Source organism: Hordeum vulgare, chromosome 4H, assembly GCF_904849725.1.
Source record: "Hordeum vulgare subsp. vulgare chromosome 4H, MorexV3_pseudomolecules_assembly, whole genome shotgun sequence".
NCBI classification, from domain to species: domain Eukaryota; kingdom Viridiplantae; phylum Streptophyta; class Magnoliopsida; order Poales; family Poaceae; genus Hordeum; species Hordeum vulgare.
In genome coordinates, this window is record NC_058521.1 from 44,728,896 (window position 1) to 44,750,116 (window position 21,221).

Below are 21,221 nucleotides of genomic sequence, written 5' to 3' on the forward strand. Positions count from 1 at the left end.
GGTCTTCAACGTCGGTAGTCGATCACGTCTCCGTCGATGTTCGGGGTTCGTCGAGGACGTCGTTGTCGTCGATCTTGTCGACGACTCAAGGTAGGCGGGGATGGTCTACGCGGCGACGGCAACATAAGCAAGCACCAACACTCTACCTCGATAACAGCAGCAACTAGAACCTGGCAGCAAGAGAAACAACAACTAAGCAACGGCCAGCAACGCAATAAGCTACTACAACAGCAAGCAACTAGCAAGCAGCAGCTAGCAAGGCCACGCAAGCAGCTATCTAGCAGCTAATAACAACAGCTACAGCAACACGCAAGGAAGCTTCATCTAGCGCAACCAAAACAACAGTATCAACCGGCAGCGGCTACAACACAAGCAAGTAGCTTGCGAGCACTCGGCGGGGAACGGTGGCAGGAGCAGCAATAACATGCACTGGCTACTAGCAACATGGCAACACAACAGACAAACACATCATCAGGCAACAGCGGCACAAGCTAGCTATCAGGAGCAGCTACAGGCAAGCAAGCAAGCTAGCTAGCAGCGGCACGGGCAGCAAGCAGCAAAGCTACAGGCAGCATCGGCCATCACATCAGAAAGCAGGAAGCATGCCAACAAGCAACAGCAGCAATGCAGGCAACGCCACAGCGGCAGCAGCCAGCAAGCAGCTACACAGCAAGGCACCAGCAGCGGCAACTCGGCATGGGACCAAGGCGGCGCGGCGCAGGCAGGGCATCAACAGGGAATGGCAGCGCGCGGCGCTGCCGGAGGCGGTGCAGCCGGCGAGCGCGGCTGCGAGGAGCTCGCGCGGGGAGGCATGGCACCGCGGTGAGACGGCTTGGCGGAGCTAGGGCGAGGGGATTCTGGTGGCGAGGAAGAGGCGGCGCGTGGGAGAAATGGCGACGAGGGCTCGACGGGGCTGGCGAGGTCCGGCCGACGGGCAGCACGGCGGCGTGGCAAAACGGCGCGGCACCGGCGCGGGGAAACGGCGCACAGCGCGGGGGGACGTGGGAGGCCAGGGGAATGGCGACTGCGCGGGGGTGAGGCGGCCGGCGGCGGCGACCCAGAGGAGGGGCGCGGCGCGGCGGCTGGGAGCACGGCCATGGCGAGGGGAACGGGCGAGGGAGGCACACAGGAGGGGATCGAGGGGAAGCGACGACGCTCGGGGAGGAGACACGGGATGAGGGGAGCTGGGCTCCTGCTCGCTAGGGTTGGGCCAGAAGGTGGGCCTGGTCTGGGGGTCCTCCTTCCCTCCTATTGCTTTTTTTTCTTTAAAAAAACATAAAACTCCAACAAAAAAAATGGAAATGGTTTTTAAACAAAATAGAAAAATGCTTTTAGCTCCTTTTTTTAAAAAAAATATACCCCAACTATAAAATATCTTGGGCACTTAAAACAAATAAAATGAAACCTTTTTTAAGAATTAAAATAATACCCTTTTTTTATAAATAATAAACAAACCCCTACTTTTTAAATAAAAAGAGTCTCTAGTTTTTAAACATAACAAAAGGAAAAAAATAAGGCAAACCCAAGGGTTGCCCCCACATTTAATAAAACGGTTTTAAAAGAAGACGAATCTTTTGACGGGGTTAAAACGGAAACTTTAGCAAACCGCAAAAAAATAAAAGAGGGGTGAGAAGGTTTTAGGTCCGCGGTGCAACAGGGTTTAGCGGTGGCTCTCACGCACCCTCTCTCAACACTCGAATAAAACAACGCCACTCCGAAGGCACTAACACCCAACAACACGGCAACAAGCAACACCGACAAAACACAGGTGACATGATGCCATGGATGATGCGACGATGCAAACTAAATGACGATGCAGCCAACAAAAATGAAATAGCCACATGACGGAAACAGAATAGAAGGGGAATCTTCTCGGTGTCGGTCTCGGGCTGTCACACTAAGGCCCGGTGAAAGGGGCGACATGGCCATCCCCAGCACCCTCCGGCGGGGCATGAGAACCGCCGTGCGAGGAGGGGCCGAAGGCTGAAGGGGAGAGGGAGACCACGACCGCGAGGGCCTCTCGGCGAGGCATGAGAGCCACCGCGCGAGGGAGCCAGGGCCTCTCCTCGGCGGGGCAAGAAAGCCGCCGCGCGAGGGAGAGCAGCCTGTAGCCCGAGCCGGCCTCCCAAGAACCTCCTCGGCAGGGCATGGCAGCCGCCGACGCGAGGAACGGGAGGGGCGACGCGGCCAGAGCACGTGCGGGAGCCAGGAGACAGGAGATGGAAAGGGACTAGCGGCGATGTGTGGGGGAAAATTATGCTAGGGTTTCACCCACCAGCCGCTCACCCCTTTTGTTCCCACCGAAACCCCCGCTGGAGCGTCGGATTTCATCCGACAGCGCACGGAGAAACCCTAGCATCAACACTGGCCACTTGGGCCTGCCGGTCCGAGGCGAGGCGTGGGGAGGCGCCAAGCCACAGGCCGGGCCAGAAAGGTGGGCCGTAAGGGGCGCCGCGCGAGGCTCGGCGGGAGAGCGTCTGTGAGGCTAGGAAGGCCTCGGCCCAGGGAGGACGTTTTAAGTTTTCTGTCAAGTTTTTTGGCAGAGTCAAATGTTTTTTCTTCCTACAAAAATATGTTTAGAAAATAGAAAATAAAAATGTTCAAAGTTTCTGTTAATTTAGACAGAGTGGTAATATTAATTTTCTGAAAAGAAAAACAAAAGTTTCTGAGAATAAAATAATTTTCTCAGAAAAAGGAAGTTCATGATCATGCTATTATTCTGACCAACGTTTCTGAGAATAAAGTTAAAAGGGATATGAAATTTTAGTTTCACTTTTTCCGCTGCTAAGTAAAATATGAAATGTGGTCATGCTATTATTCTGACCAACGTTGTTTAGTAACATGATCATGTTGCATATTGCAAAAGGATGCATTTAATTCTATCATTTGCCCAACGGTAATGTAGATTAATTTGCATAGGCAATTGTATGATTATTTTAACCAACGTTATTTAATTCGTATAATTTTCGTACTTATCTTGCTTAAATTGTGATTTAAGGAGGTTTTCACCTAATGAGCTGCCTAAAGGACGTTCCCACACTAAGAGGGGATAATTACTCTGAGTGGAGGAAGAAGTTTGACATGGCTCTCTGCATTGCTGAGGTGGACTGGGTTCTGGAGGAACGACAACCAGTTGCACCTCCAGACCCAGTCAGAGATGCTGATGAGGATGATGAGAGTTGGGAGAAAAAGCAATGGGATTGTGGCAAAGAGGAGATGTCCTACTCCATACGCAACATGTTATGGATAAATGCCAACAAGAAATGTTTGGCGTTTATAAAGAAAACCATTGAGACCACTATTGTGGGCTCAATTACAGAGTGCCCTACTGTAGAGGAGATGCTAAACAAGATAAAGAGTCAATTTACTGGCTCTTCTAAGACATATGCCACCCAGTTGATCAAACAACTAGTGATAGAGAGCTACAATGAAGGTGTCCATGGCATAAGGGAGCACATCCTTAGGATGAGCAATACGATAGCCAAGCTTAAGCCCATGGATGCGGATCTGGAGAACAAACCAGCTCTCCTCATCCACCTGGTCATGGCTTCACTGCCTAAGGAATTTGAGACCTTTGTTGTGAACTACAACATGCAGCCCGAGACATGGGACATAGAAAAGGTCATTGCCATGTGTTCCCAGGAAGAGGAGAGAATCAAAGCTTCACATGGTGGCTCTTTGAACTATGTGAAGGAAAAGAAAAGGGTTTTCCAACCCAACAAAGGTTCTCCCTCAAAGCCACAGGGCAAAGTTCAAGGCAAAGCTCCCGCTCATTATCAAGACAAGCCTATAACAATAGACACACACACTTGTATGTACTGCAAGAAAACATGGCACTACAAGAAGAACTGCCCTGACTGGCTAAAGGCCTTCATGGCAAAGAGAGGGGTTCAGTTCGAAGAGGACCATGTGCCAAAAAGAAAGAAGTATTGAAGTGGCAAATGGTGTCCAAGCAGAAGTTGAAGCTATAGGCGACGTCTCCTTGGAGCTAACCGAAGGATTCAAGCTTTTGCTTAGAGATGTACTATTCGTGCCTTTATGTAATAGGAACTTAATAAGTGTTTCATGCTTAGACAGAGACAAAAAGATTAAGATTGTGAGATCAGACCGTGGGGGGAGTACTACGGTCGACACACACCATATGGCCAAGTCCCTGGACCTTCTGCAAAGTTCTTGCAAGAGACTGGCATTGTCGCCTACTATTTAATGTCGGGCGAGCCTCAGCAAAATGGAGTAGCTGAAAGGCGTAACCGTACCCTCATGGATATGGTGCGCAGCATGCTGAGCTACTCCGACATGACATTGGGATTGTGGATGGAGGCGCTTAAAACCACCATTCACATTCTCAAGAGAGTACCAAGCAAGTTGGTGCCCAAAACACCGCACGAGCTATGGACAGGAAGAGTGCCATCTCTGCAACTCTTCAGAGTGTGGGGATGTCCAGCTGAGGCCAAAATGTTTAATCCAAACATAGGAAAGTTAGATCCAAAGACAGTGAGTTGCCATTTCATTGGCTACCCTGACAGATCAAAAGGTTTTCGTTTCTACTGTCCAGACAGATACACAAATTTTGTAGAAACGAGACATGCTGTCTTCTTGGAGGACGAAATGGTGAGGGGGAGCTTGGTAGCTCGGAAAATAGACCTTGAGGAGAAAAGGGTGCATGCACCCATTCCGATGATTCAAGAGCCATTTTTCTCGCTGCCCGTTATGACTCCAACGATGACAACTATGGGAGAAGACCCGGAACCTGTCCTTCAGGAGCCGACTGAACCCGTTGTTGATCATGAAAGGGAAATGCAGCAAGAAATAGTAGAAAGTGTGCCAGACAATGAGGCACTTGGAAGGTCTAATAGAACAAGAAGACCAGCTATTTCTACCGATTATAAAGTCGATAACACGGATATGGTTCATATGGAAGGTGATCCCACCACATATGTAGAATTCACTAAAAGCCATCACTCATCAAAATGGCTAGAGGCAATGGAAGATGAGATGAAATCGATGAGTTCCAATGATGTTTGGGACTTAGAGATTATTCCTAAAGGAGCAAAGACAGTAGGCTGTAAATGGGTCTACAAAACAAAGTATGACTCTAATGGGAATATAGAAAAGTATAAAGCCCGACTTGTGGCAAAAGGATTTACACGAAGAGAAGGGATCGACTACAATGAGACTTTTTCTCTAGTCTCTTGTAAGGATTCCTTCAGAATCATAATGGCACTAGTTGCTCATTTTGATTTAGAGCTGCATCAAATGGATGTAAAGACGACATTTCTAAATGGAGATTTAGAAGAAGATGTCTACATGAAACAACCCGAGGGTTTTATCATGGAAGGCAAGGAAGATATGGGATGACGCCTAAATAAATCCATCTATGGTCTAAGGCAAGCCTCTAGACAGTGGTATATAAAGTTTAATGATACTATTAAAAGGTTTGGGTTTCAAGAAAATGTTGAGGATAACTGCATTTATGCAAAGTTTAAACATGGGAAATATATTTTCCTAATCTTGTATGTGGATGATATCTTGCTTGCAAGCAATGGTATTAGTCTACTACAAGAAACAAAGAAGTTTTTATCCTCAAACTTCGACATGAAAGACCTTGGTGATGCTTCATATGTTTTGGGCATTGAAATTCACCGAGACAGGAAAAATGGAGTTTTAGGACTGTCGCAGAAAGCATATTTAGAGAAAGTTCTCAGAAAGTATAATATGCATAAGTGTAAAGCCACACCTGCTCCTATAGTAAAGGGCGATAGTTTTGGGAATTACCAATGTCCCAAGAATAAGTACGAGATCGATGAAATGAAAACAACACCATATACTTCGGTTGTTGGAAGTTTATAGTATGCACAAATGTGCACACGCCGTGACTTAGCTTTTATCACCGGGGTACTCGGTAGATATCAAGCAAATCCAGGCCAAGAGCACTGGAAGATGGCAAAGAAAGCTTTGCGTTATGTGCAAGGCACAAAGGAAATCATGCTAACATACAGAAGATCTAATTCCCTAGAGATAAAAGGGTACTCAGACGCAGATTTTGCGGGAGATACAGATGATAGAAAATCCACGTCTGGGTACGTGTTCACTCTCGTTGGGGGAGCTATTTCATGGAAAAGCTCCAAACAGACCGTAGTTGCATCGTCCATGATGCAAGCAGAGTTCATAGCATGTTTTGAAGCCATCGGGCAGGTGATATGGTTAAAGAAATTTATACCCGACTTGAAAGTGGTAGATTGTATTCACAAGACACTAAAGATATACTCTGACAACCAACCCACAATATTTTATGCTCACAACAATAAGTCGAGTAATGCTTCCAAGACAATAGATATAAAGTATTATATTGTGAAATATAAAATCTAGGATCAAACTATAAGTCTCGAGCATATAAGTACGAAGTATATGCTTGCAGATCCGCTAACGAAAGGCTTACCACCCAGTATGTTCAAGGAACACTTAGCCGACATGGGTTTGATGGAAAGCCTATGATTCCTGGATCATAAGAGGCCCAAAAGCAAATGAATTTGTTTCAAAACAAAACGTCAGTTGTAGCTGTATGATTCTACCGGCAATTAAGCTGTGACGATGAGACATGCTCTACATGTCTATATGTGATGGAACAAAGAAAATAGAAAGTATAAAGTCAAAAGTAAAAGTTGAGATCAAGGGGGAGAATTTTAGGTTGATCTCTCACCGCATGGCCCCGACGGCCCATCGGCCCTTGATCTATGCGCCCTGATCGGGGGCGCCCAACCCATTATGATTGGTGGGCCCTTGTGACCCGCGCTATATAAAGGAAGGTGGGGTGTCGGGGCACGACTTACGAGATTCGCTGCCGTCACACCCCTACCCACATACTTATCCGATCTAGGTTAAGCGTGGTGCTCACGGGAAGCTCCACCTACGCCAAACCCTCCTTCTTCGTCAAAGCCGTCGCTACCGCACCGATAGAGACCGGGGGAGCTCATCCAGCTCAGGACAAGGTAAAACTGCGTGCTATGCCGGATCTATCTATGCCTAGAAGATCCATACGTTCTATCACTCCTCACATACTTCGTACATCATTCAGCTTCTCCTCTTCTCCATACTTGCAGTAGCCAAGGCTTCAACCTGTTCGAATGCCGCCCAAGAACCTTGAGAAAGAGACAACTCTAAACAAAATTTCAGGTAAGCAACATACAAAAAATCATCCTTTAGTTGGAACATGTGGTCAACGTTTCCTGACCATCTAAATTCATTCCCTCTGCTATGTAGATTCGGCCAGAGTATTAACACAATGAAGGATGCCGTGATTGGGCAGTTTCTCCTAGTGCTCATAGCAGCTTCCGGTGCTGCTGCACAAGCTGTCATCACCTCCACTCACAGTAACCAAATGGACCGGCTTTCCCTGCTTGAGTTCAAGAAGGCCATCTTCCTTAACCCGCAGCAAGCCCTGGCGTCCTAGAACGAGAGCACCCACCTGTGCGACTGGGAAGGTGTCTCCTGCAGGACCAGGGACCCACGTCGCGTCGTCTCTCTTCGCCTAGTGAACCGGGGTTTAGCGGGGCACATCTCTCCTTGGCTTGGGAACCTGACATTCTTGAGAAATATAGCCCTGCCGACGAATGGTTTCATGGGGGAGATACCTCCGTCCATCGGATGCCTTCGTCGCCTCCAGACCCTCTTCCCGAGCAACAACACTCTGCAGGGGAGCATCCCCACCAGCCTTGCATACTATTCCAGCCTCAAGGTCCTATGGCTCAACAACAATGGTCTGGATGGACAAATCCCTGCGGATCTCCTTCCCAGCCTCCAACAGCTGCAGCTTTCAAAAAATGACATTCGTGGAACCTGTTAGAGTTATAATATAAGTCATGTACCCCTTTGTATTTATCTTGTTGTATAAGGGGTTTCCTGCATATGTTCCACACCTGTACATGTATATATATCGACCTATGACCTCATGGGAATACAAGTTTCTTATTCCTAACATGGTATTAGAGCTTTGGTTATTTTTTCGCACGCGCAACTCGTGATGATCTAATCCCACGCCGCCGCCCAGATTGAGCTCCTCCCTCCTGCTCGGTCCTCTCCCGCCGGCGCTCCATGTAGGATTCACTACTACCCCAGCCGTCCTGCCGGTGCTCCTTCAACCATCCCCTCCTCCCCTGGCGCGAGGTCCTCTCCCGCCGGCGCTCACTTTTGGATTTGCTGCAGTCCCAGCCGCCGGCGCACCGATCTATTCACTGCAGTCCCAGCCGCCGTCGTGCCGATCTCCTCCCTAGTCGTCGCTGTCGTTCACGGACGTCGTCGCGCCGCCCTAGCAGGTTCTCTACTGCTGCCGTCGCGCCGCCCTCGCCAGTCCGCCGCCGCCGCCCTCGCCAGTCCGCCGCCATCCTCCACTCCGGCCGCTGGATCTTTGTTGCTCCACTTCGGATCGGTTCTGCTCCTCCTCCAGATCGGATTGGGGGTTCCCCTCGTTGCTCTCCAGATCGACGCCTCCCTTACCGCGTCGCTGTGTGCACTCCCGATTGGATCAGGTGCTCTCTGGTAGTTGACAAAAAAATGGTCTACATCAGCACGCAATGTTGCAGTCCCTTGCTTCCCGTGACTCATGCGGCTGTGCTGGTAGTTCTTCTGCTGCTCGTGCAAGCTCCACATATGGTGATTTTCTCTCTACACCGACTCCTCTCGCGACTTTCATAGGTGCATGTCACTCTTCTCCGACACCTCTCGCGACTTTCACCGTTTGTCCTGGTGCCTATGACTCCATGGACTTCTCTTTGTCCACGCGTCTTCCCTTGGCGCTTGGTGCTTGTCTGCACACGACCTCATCTTCTCCACCGATCTTTGCCGACGATACTGGACATGCTACACCGCCATATTTAGCGGCTTCCACACGTGGTAGTGGTCGCTTCTCTCCTCGTGCCATTACGCCGCCTACTTCAGCTGTGTACTTCACCGAGGACGAGATTGCGCGACTCTGCGCCCTGCTGCTTGCCTCCGACGCTCCATTATCAGATGTGTCTACATCGACATCTTCAGTTGCGCCCCTAACTGAGCAGGAGATTGGACGATTTCGATGTCTGCTAGCCCCATCTTTTGTTTCTTCATCGACAGGTTCTATTGGTTCTACTACGGACTCTTCTGCCATTGTGAGACCACCTTCTACACACACAAGTACATCTTCGTGGGTTCTTGATACTGGAGCATCTTTTCATATGACTCATGATTCATCCACTCTGTCATCTACTCGACCTCTTGATTTTCCTGTTCATGTTCTTACTGCTGATGGTACTTCTCTCTCGGTTACTGGCCGAGGCACTCTGAGCACTTCATCTTTTCATGTTTCCGATGTTGCTCATGTTCCTCGGCTTACCATGCAGCTCCTTTCTGGTGGCCAGATTGTTGACTCTGGTTGTCGGGTCATTCTTGACTTTGACTCATGTTCAGTTCTGGACCGTCACACTGGTGCTCTTCTTGGTGCTGGCCCCCGGCGCCGTGACTCTCAGGGTCTCTGGGAGCTTGACTGGCTTCACCTTCCATCCGCTACCACCGCAGCCAGTCTCTCCTCCTTTGTTGCCTTGTCTACCGGTTCTTTTCAACAGTGGCATCATCGTCTGGGTCATTTATGTGGCTCCCGTCTCTCATCCTTAGTTTGACGTGGTCTTCTTGGATCCGTCTCTGGTGGTGTGTCTTTAGACTGTCAGGGCTGCCGGCTTGGTAAATAGGTTCAGTTACCTTATCCTTATAGCGAGACTGTGTCTCAACGTCCTTTTGACCTTGTTCACTCGGATGTTTGGGGTCCAACTCCCTTTGCCTCGAAGGGAGGCCATCGCTACTATATTATCTTTATAGATGATTTCTCTCGATACACGTGGATCTATTTTATGTCTTCTCGTAGTGAGGTATTATCTATCTATAAGCGTTTTGCTACCATGGTTCACACTAAGTTCTCTACGCCTATTCGCGTGTTCCGTGCTGACTCTGCTAGAGAGTATATCTCCAAGATTTTGCGTGGATTTCTCGCTGAGCAGGGTACACTTGCTCAATTCTCTTGTCATGGTGCTCATGCTCAGAATGGTGTGGCTGAGCGCAAGCATCGTCACCTTCTTGAGACGGCTCGTGCGATGATGATTGCTGCCTCTCTCCCGCCTCATTTCTGGGCTGAGGCCGTCTCCACCTCCACCTATCGCATCAATCTACAACCTTCCGCTGCTCTACAGGGTGGTGTTCCTTTTGAGCGTCTTTTTGATCATTCTCCCGATTATTCGATGCTTCGCCTGTTTGGTTGTGTTTGCTATGTTCTTCTTGCCCCTCGCGAACACATCAAACTGATCGCTCAGTCCGTTGAGTGCGTCTTCTTAGGCTACAGTGATGAGCATAAGGGCTATAGTTGTTGGGATCCTATCGATCGTCGGATGCGTATCTCTCGGGATGTGACTTTTGATGAGTCTCGTCCCTTCTACCCACGCCCATCTTCCTTGACCTTTTCAGTGGAGGATATCTATTTACTCACTTTTCCTAATACACCTCTCACCCCATCGAGCCTTTGCCTATTCGTTCCACTCCCTCTGCTTCTCCACCTCTTGTCGATTTGCCACCACCATCTCCCACGGTCTCCTCCCCTCGCATGTCACCAGATTCTTCACCTTCATCTCTGGTGACTTCTTCGTCTTCATCCCCCGATTCTCCCTTGGCGATCCCTCCTTGCATTGTTCCATCTTTTCCTCAGTGTTACACTCGTCGTTCACGTCATGTGGATGACTCTGCGGATGTGTCATCATCCTCGTCTCAGCCTCCTTATGGATTGCGTTCTTAAAAGGACCACGATGACACCTAGAGGGGGGGGGGGTTAATAGGCTAATTAAAAACTTCTTCGGATTTGGCTTAAACCTAATGCGGAAATAAACTAAGAGGATACTTTTCAAGCACAAATCCTAAATGCAATAGGCACCGCAATGTGCACCAATAACACGATCTACCAAGATGGACACAACACGGTTACTAACAAGCACAAATAAGTTACACAAACTTACTTGAGCTATGTCACACGAAAAGTAGGTGAACGACACAAGATACTAGATCACACTATAGCACACGATATATCAAAAGCTGCAAGTGTGAACGTGTGGATATAGAGGGTATGCCTGAACGATTAATCTTGTACAAAGAAATAGCCAACACAATATAATGAGCACAAACAATATGCAATGTATGTATGCTCAAGTAACACAAGTAAACCACAAGTAAGGAGTTAGGGTTAAGGATAACAAAGGTCACTGAGACAAAGATGTATCCCGATGTTCACTTCCTTGGAGGGAAGCTAGTCATCGTTAGAGAGGTGGATGTTACCACGAAGGCACACCAACGCCACGAAGGCTCACCCTATTCTCCATTTGAGATAACACCACGAAGGCGTTTCTCAACAACTAGTGGTAAGCCTTTGAGGTGGCTTCCAAACCCTCACAAACTTTTCCGGGGGAAATCACACGGATTGATTACTCTCCGAAGAACTCCTACCGCCTAGGAGTCTCCAACCTCTAAGAGTAACAAGATCACGGGGAATGCTCAAAACTTGCTCATATCTCAAATAGCTTGGGTTGAGAGGAGGAGAGGGAGCCGATCTATCTTTTGATTAGAACAACTCTCAAAGGGGCTCACAAACGCTCTTGAGATCTAAGATTTGGTGTGAGCAAATGTGTGTGAGGTAGAAATGTGTTCTTATGAGGATATGGCTGTGTTGGGCACCCTCTCACGAAGTGGGAGGGGGGTATTTATAGTGGAGAAGGGAAAGTGACCGTTGGGGTCACTTAAGTCTGACAGTGGTCGGACATCCGGCAGTTCTCGGATGTCCGGACTCCCACAAGGGGTCGGACGTCCGACAAGGGTCGGTCGTCCGAGGGATGTATATATATATCAGGAACCACTGTGTAGTCGAACAGGGACCGGACGTCCGGAGGAAGCCAGACGTCCGACCCTCGGACGTCCGGAGAGAGCCAGACGTCCGGCCCTCGGACGTCAGGAGGAGGCCGGAAGTCCGAGTTATTTGACTCAAATTTCTTCTGGTGTAAGGTTCCGGATTTCCGAAGTGGTCGGGCGTCCGTCCCTCGGACGTCCGGAGGAAGCCGGATGTCCGAGGCATTGGTTCTGTTTTCAGATAACATCAGAGCAGTGGAGATGTGGTATGAGGAGAAAAGTAGAGATGTAGTTTGAGCAAGTTCATCGCAAAACCTGTGATCCCCTCTTAATAGTGCGGGATCCCTAAAGACTCAAGAATCATAAAAGGGGTACTGATGATCCATACTTGAGCGTATACTTTTATTCGTTGATCATCACTCCGCACCACTAACGTCAAAGGAACTGATACCTTTGAGTTAGCCCTTTAACTTGAGCTTGATGTTGTTGTTCCTTCTTGGCTCAAGTTGAAAGCAAGACATGATGAAGTCTTCAAGCAACTCTCCCATACACAATGTGGAAAGCCTAGCTTATGTATTCATCTGCATTTGTCCACCATGTGAACATCCACAATAATCAAGCATGTAGTGCTCAGGAATGCTTATCTTGATCTTGTCCTTGTTAGCACATGAGCTTGTCCTTATCAACACATGATCATTAACAATAGTTTCAATGATATATTCGTGCTAATCCACTTGAACTTGCACACCACAATCTTGATGACGATCACCATTTGACGTCATCCTTCATGAGTTGTATGAGATCTTCCTTTTGACGCAAGCCCATGGAAGCACACCTAACCCCCACATAGGAAGGCAACCATTAGTCCATAGGAATTGTCGTCAATTACCAAAACCACATATGGAGATATATGCTCTAACAATCTCCCCCATTTTGGTAATTGAAGAGAACCACTTATATAAGGAAATAAGCATAACCAAGCGCATATATACAAGGTAATAATGCATGCGTGCAAGATGTAAATGCTTACGCAATAAAAGCAAAACCCTCTAAACATATCCAAAGTAAACTCTCTAAACTTCTCCCCCATTGGCATCGATTGCCAAAATGGTCGAAAAGTTTAGAAAGCCAATATAGTAGGTGGTCGTCCAAAAAGTGTGTACTTCTCAGCAAATGAGTGCAGAGAAATACACCAATACAATGATAAGTAGTTGGAGGAAAACAAACTATATTGTGGACCCAAAGATTGCAAATAAAAGGATCGTATGCCACAAAGACATACAAAAATAGAGGCAAGCAATCAAAAGATTCCAGATGGAACAAACAATCATATGGTCCTTCGAACCACATGAATAAAAGATATTATGATAAAGGCAACAAAGTGTTTTATCAAAAACTAGAGAAGCTCCCCATGATTTGTGCACTAATACGAGATTTTTGTATTTGATACAGGTGCACAGAATAGGATCGTTGCTCCCCCAAAATTAATAAAAAGACACACCGAGTGCAAGAAGATAGAGGAGACAATAAGCATATCAATTGCACAAAACAAATGGTTGAGCAACATGTAAAAGAAGCAACTTAAGAATAGGCTCAACCAAAGTAATGTGTGTGAGTCATGGCAAAGCACTTGAGAAGACTAAGATAAGGATGAGCATTACTCATCAACATAGTCTTGATGAAATGAGATACAAAGTGCAAGACATATCATTCCCACACACACATACTAGAAAATGGGTTCACAAGCTTACTAATAAACAAAATAAGAACCAACGCTTGTGACAACCCATTGTGAAGATATGAAGTAAGAACCTTGTCAAGAGGAGGGATACTAATTGAAATGGCAAAACCCTCATGAAGACAAGCATGAGGAAAAATAATCTTCACGGCCAAAGAGTGCATCAAGATGTAGGAAAATAAGATATGCACCCAAAACAAATCCTTTCACGAAGCCACCAAAAACTGAAAAAAGGAAATGCAACGATGGACGTGAAAGAAAAGAGGATATCAATTAGTGATGTAACTTCTCTCATGTGTAAAAGATTCTAAGTAGAAGACAATCATGATGATATATATCCACAAAGAAGGATGTACACACGAAATGGTTACAAGAAGGAACAAACTAGATATCCAAAAGGAAGTCATAAATATATCAATGAGATCTTTTGCTTGGAAGCATATCACATGGCCTAATATTTTCTTATTGTACAATATGAACTTCCAACATACGAACATCAAAGACATCCCAACTAGTAGTAAGACATCATCGTTCGGATGCTTTGAGAAAGCAAACAAGTACTACAAGAACGAATCAAGAGATTCATGCCATGATGCAACCTGGAAAAGAAAAGACAGGTTGGGGCCTTTGCAAGAAAAGAATGCATGAAGTGGATACTTGTTACCGAGACAACATTGGATTGATGTAGTAGATAGTTGTTCTTTGATCATCCTAACTTGGCTCCAATAATCACATGGTCTCAGCACCTTCCTTATAGGAGAGCCGAGCATCCAATGCATCTCCAGTTGTTCCTGGAACAGCAAAACAAACAAAATGGTGCCCAAACTCATTGGGACCAAAGAGTTAGAAAACCAGCAATACATAGGACAAACTCCACATACATATGTGCATATAGATATGAATTTGAATTTCATGCACACTTTAGCCAATTTATGACAAGGTGGAGTTTCCCCTATATATTGGGTCAAAGAAGGAAAGCAAGCAAAAGAAGTTGTATATAGTAGATATGCATGCTCAAGACTCTCAAGAATCAACTCAACACAAAGTTGACAAGTCACCAAAAGACAAGGTATCAAGTGATAATAAGATCCTAAACAAAAAAAGAACTATCACTTGAAGGATATCAATTAAAAGATACCTCAAGAAATGAGATATCCATTGACACATGCCAAATAAAAGGAAACAAGAAAGCAATTGAAGGAAAACAAACACGAGGTATCTAATTTCCAAAAGAGAGCTAGGTTCCAACAAACCAAGCCCTCGACAAATTTTCATGATGGCACAAAGCATCATAAAGAGCAAGACTTGCCTCCCATCAACACACACTTGATGGGGATCAAAAGATTTTATGATGGGTGAATAAAGAGAGTGTTCTAAAGAAAATAGGATAGCTCCCCCAAGGGACGTGCATTATATAGAATTTGCATTTAAATACAAAATGCACACGATGGGATCATCAATTTCTTTATATCTATAAAAACACTAGACATGTTAAAATAGATCCATAAGAGGCAAGGAAGACAAACGAAACACAAAATCCAATGTAAAGACGATTAGCAATTCCTATCACATGATGGGAATACCAATTGTCAAGGACAAGAATTATTTTGGAAGTGATACTCATTGGTAGATCGAAAATATATCCAAGATCATCTTTACCCATAAAACGCAAGCAAATGACACTTGTAGAGCTAACATGACACCTAGGAACAAGATAATTTACAATATCAACACTAAGTGGCAACACCTCAAATGTACACATTTTCTAGGTTTGTAATATGCACATAGCATATTACTCCCCCATAATGTGATAAACCAACAATATTAACAAGTGGAAAATTAAAACCAACAAGAGATACTTAATGGACCATATAGAATTGGAATTTCTCATGAGTAAGACATACCACATAGAAACTAGATAATCTTGAAATATCAAAACTAAGTGGTATTCCCCATGTATACACATTTATAGGATTGTGAGGTGTGCAAAGCACATCACTCGCCCACAATGGGATTATCCATTAATATCTCACAAGAGCCAACAAAAATACAAACAAGATGCAAAAAGGCTCAATACAAGACTCACATGTACATGATATGCAAACCAACATACACATACTCGATTACTCAAGATAAGAAAGTTGGAAGCACAACATATACAAATGCATGCAAGGTACAAAACCACAACATGCAAAGGGGCAAGCACCTAACAATGTAAACAGTTTAAGTATAAGTTACCGTAAGGAGGCACATTGGATATAAGATAGAAACTCGGTAATCCAAATGACTTGGCTTGAGATAATATGAATGATCAAGACCCCTTAATTCTTCATTATGTATCCAAGTCTCTAATGTCCTCCATAGTCACCTATTGATCAAGTTTGAGCTTGTTGGTCCCCAACTACGTTGGGTCCTAAGAGGTTAATCACAATAGGCTTGGCAACCCAAATGGTTCTTTTCTTGACACCATTTTGAGTACCAACAAACTTGGCAAACACATTGCCAACCTTATCCTTCCCAAGGGAATAGATATCATCAATAGTGATTGGGTTGGATAAGTTACCTCTTGTGCAAGACGAAGCGACGTGACACTTCTCACGACATAAGTAGCAACATCTACCCTTTCCTTTCTTCCAAGTTGATTTCTCACCTCGGGGAGTGTTGGCTTGGGTCTTATTGGGAAGAGGCCTTCCTTCAACTTGTAGCTGAATATGTGATTGAGTTTGTGGCCGCTTCCCTTGTTGCTTGTGACTTTGAGACTTCGTCTTTAGAGGGCAAGATCTAACATGGTGCCCTTTAAGTTTGCACTTGAAGCAAATGATTTTGGCCGAATTCTTGACTTGTTCTAGGCCCCTCTTGTTCTTGTTTGAGTTTACTCCAACATCATTTTTGTCATTCGGAGATGTTTGCCCACACAGGACGTTGTTGAGTGTGGACATCCCTTCATGACATTGTTCCAAGTCTTTCTTCAAAGAAGTGACTTGGGCCTTGAGCTCTTCGATTTCCTCTACACGGTTAGTATCAATGCAAGTACTAGAGGAAGTGTAAGCTTCAATGTTAGAGCAACAAGGGAAGGAAAGTAATTCATCACACGAGGTAGCAACATTATGAGTAGACGAATTACGAGGACTAGCACATGGAAATATAGTACTTTGACTAGAAGTAGTGCCATTGTCCACATGAGGCTCACTTGATGTTACCTTGGTGATGATAGCCTCATGAGCTAACTTTTGCACATTATAGGATGTTAGAAGATCAGCATGAGAGCTTGTGAGCATTACATGGTTTTCTTCCAACTTCCCATAATTGCTAGTTAGTAAATCAAGTTGAGCACGTAGCTCAATATTCTCCTTCAATGTTGATACTTAAAATGAGGTAGAGTTAGATGTACAAGTATCATCAACAATATGAGAGGAGTAAGTAGCAAATAGAGACTTCTCATGAGTAGATTGAAGCTCCTCATAGATCTTAGAGGTTTTGATGAGCTCTCCCTTGACATTATTGCATTCAAGGAGAAGGACCTCAAAATCCTTTTTAAGTTTATCATGAGCAACTTCAATCTCTCCTTTTGAAGATCTTAAGTCTCTACATGCTTGATGACTCTTCTCAAGTTCATGTTCAAGTTGTTCACTTTTAGCTTGTTCATGATTAAGTGAATCATTACAATTTTCAAAGTAAGCAAGAACATCTTGGAATCTTTGAAGAGCGTTATTTTTAGCTTTATGAAGAATTTTACTGATCACATAGATATTTTCAGTCAAGTCATCATCATCATCCTCATCGCAAATATCATCGTTATTGCACAGGGAAGATGATACCTCATTATTACCTCTTGCCATGAGGCACATGTGAATTGGAGGATTTGATGATGATTCTTTTGGTGAATCAGATTCTTCATTAGTCAAAAGTACTTCATATTTCTTGATTTCCCCTAAATGATTAGTCATAGAGCAACTAGGGATGAACAAGATATTTTGATCAAGAGGACACGGGAAAGCATGCATATCACCACAGACATTTGTCGAGGGATCTTTAGGTGAAATGCATGACCTATCAGCACAATAATTTACACTATGTGTGGTGCTAGATATGCTCGCGTCCATAGAGGCTATGCCATTTTCATCAACATATATTTCTTCAGTCATCATGTCATTACCTTGTGAGATTGAAGATGCTGAGGTGTCCAAGCAATCGGATATGGAAGTAGTGGTGGACTCTTTATGATCGAAAAGAGTGAAGAGCTCATGCACCAACTCCTTCATCATATATAATATCGTCTTCATCAAGATTGGACCCACCATATATATCTTCAAGTTTAGTCCAAACTTCATGAGCTGACTTGCAAGTCGAGATAGACTTAAACACTTCAGGAATTATGGTTCGATGAATGGCAAGAAAAGCCTCACAATCAAAATACATTTCATTAGTAGATGAAGATGCATCATCCTTTTTGTCGGTAACCCCTACAAGAACAATTCGTAAAGTATTTGGGCCCATGGCCCGAAAGTGATGAAGCATACGAATTCTCCATAGGGTATAATTTGTGCCATAAATGTCAAAGGTGTCACTGTGCACTAATCCAATAGTCGACATCGTTACTCTCTAGGTCGCGAAACCTAATTAAAGAGAGACCTTGCTCTGATACCAATTGAAAGGACCACGATGACGCCTAGAGGGGGGGGGTGAATAGGCTATTTAAAAACTTCTTCGGATTTGGCTTAAACCTAATGCGGAAATAAACTAAGAGGATACTTTTCAAGCACAAATCCTAAATGCAATAGGCACCGCAACGTGCACCAATAACACGATCTACCAAGATGGACACAACACGGTTACTAACAAGCACAAGTAAGTTACACAAACTTACTTGAGCTATATCACACGACAAGTAGGTGAACGACACAAGATACTAGATCACACTATAGCACACGATATATCAAAAGCAGCAAGTGTGAACGTGTGGATATAGAGGGTATGCTTGAACGATTAATCTTGTACAAAGAAATAGCCAACACAATATAATGAGCACAAACAATATGCAATGTATGTATGCTCAAGTAACACAAGTAAACCACAAGTAAGGAGTTAGGGTTAAGGATATCCAAGGTCACTGAGACAAAGATGTATCCCGATGTTCACTTCCTTGGAGGGAAGCTAGTCACCGTTAGAGAGGTGGATGTTACCACGAAGGTACACCAACGCCACGAAGGCTCACCCTATTCTCCCTTTGAGATAACACCACGAAGGCGTTTCTCAACCACTAGTGGTAAGCCTTTGAGGTGGCTTCCAAACCCTCACAAACTTTTCCGGGGGAAATCACACGAATTGATTCCTCTCCGAAGAACTCCTACCGCCTAGGAGTCTCCAACCTCCAAGAGTAACAAGATCACGGGGAATGCTCAAAACTTGCTCAAATCTCAAATAGCTTGGGTTGAGAGGAGGAGAGGGAGACAATCTATCTTTTGATTGGAACAACTCTCAAAGGGGCTCACAAATGCTCTTCGGATCTAAGATTTGGTGTGAGCAAATGTGTGTGAGGTAGAAATGTGTTCTTATGAGGATATGGCTGTGTTGGGCACCCTCTCACGAAGTGGAAGGGGGGGGTATTTATAGTGGAGAAGGGAAAGTGACCGTTGGGGTCACTTAAGTCTGACAGTGGTCGGACATCCGGCAGTTCTTTGATGTCCGGACTCCCACAAGGGGTCGGACGTCCGACAAGGGTCGGTCGTCCGAGGGATGTATATATATCACGAACCACTGTGTAGTCAAACAGGGACCGGACGTCCGGAGGAAGCCGGACGTCCGACCCTCGGACGTCAGGAGGAGGCCGGAAGTCCGAGTTATTTGACTCAAATTTCTTATGGTGTAAGGTTCCGGATTTCCGAAGTGGTCGGGCGTCCATACCTCGGACGTCCGGAGAAAGCCAGATGTCCGAGGCATTGGTTCTGTTTTCAGATAACAGCAGAGCAGTGGAGATGTGGTATGAGCAGAAAAGTAGAGATGTAGTTTGAGCAAGTTCATCGCAAAACCTGTGATCCCCTCTTAATAGTGCGGGATCCCTAAAGACTCAAGAATCATAAAAGGGGTACTGATGATCCATACTTGAGTGTATACTTTTATTCGCTGATCATCACTCCGCACCACTAACGTCAAAGGATCTGATACCTTTGAGTTAGCCCGTTCACTTGAGCTTGATGTTGTTGTTCCTTCTTGGCTCAAGTTCAAAGCAAGACATGATGAAGTCTTCAATCAGCCCTCCCATACACAATGTGGAAAGCCTAGCTTATGTATTCATCTTCATTTGTCCACCATGTGAACATCCACAAGAATCAAGCATGTAGTGCTCAGGAATGCTTATCTTGATCTTGTCCTTGTTAGCACATGAGCTTGTCCTTATCAACACATGATCATTAACAATAGTTTCAATGATATATTCGTGCTGATCCACTTGAACTTGCACACCACAATCTTGATGACGATCACCACTTGACGTCATCCTTCATGGGTTGTATGCGATCTTCCTTTTGACGCAAGCCCACGGAAGCACACGTAACCCCCACATAGGACTCTCACAAAGACCATGGGTTAGTACACAAACACGTAATGGACAATGCTTACCATACCATGGGATCACTTGATCGCTCTCGGTACCTCTTATACGCTTTGTGTGTTGATCATCTTGATTTACTCTTTGTTTGAGATCTTGATCAACCTAGTGTCTCTATGACCATTCTTTGGATAATACCTTGAATACCATCTTGGTCATCATATAAACTCCTTGAATCCAACAGATGGACTTCAAGAAGTGCCTATGGACAAATCCTATAAATATAACTTAAGGCAACCATTAGTCCATAGGAATTGTCATCTATTACCAAAACCACATATGGAGATATATGCTCTAACAGTTCTCACCCTCGTCCGCCTGTTGATCGCCTTGGATTTCCCACCGGTGGTGCTGCTGTTCTTGAGCCGACTTCCTATCGTCAAGGTGTTGTTCATCTTGATTGGCAGTTTGCGATGGCAGAGGAGATTGCTGCTCTTTAACGCAGTGGTACATGGGATCTTGTTTCCCTTCCTCCTGTTGTCCGTCCAATCACATGTAAGTCGGTCTACAAGGTTAAGACTCGCTCGGATGGTTCTCTTGAGCGTTATAAATCTCGTCTTGTGGCTCGTGGTTTTCAGCAGGAGCATGGTCGTGATTACGACGAGACTTTTGCCCCCGTGGCCCATATGACCACTATTCGTACACTTCTTGCTGTGGCCTCTGTACGTCACTGGTCTGTATCTCAGCTTGATGTTAAGAATGCCTTTCTTAATGATGAGGAGGTATACATGCAGCCACCACCTGGGTATTCTGTTTCTGATGGCATGGTATGTCGTCTTCGTCGCTCTCTCTATGGCCTTAAGCAAGCCCCCCTCGCCTGGTTTGAGCGTTTTGCCTCTATGGTGACCGTCGCTGGTTTTTTAGCAAGTGCTCATGATCCAGCATTGTTTGTCCACCTTTCTCCTCGTGGTCGTACTCTTCTTCTTCTCTATGTGGATGACATGATCATAACTGGTGATGACCCCGAGTATA

The 21,221-nt window shown here is 45.3% G+C and overlaps 1 pseudogene; it reads left to right on the forward strand.

Moving 5' to 3' along the window:
- The first annotated feature begins 3,081 nt into the window (after positions 1–3,081).
- Positions 3,082–21,221, forward strand: part of LOC123450244 — a 29,649-nt pseudogene continuing 11,509 nt past the window's right edge.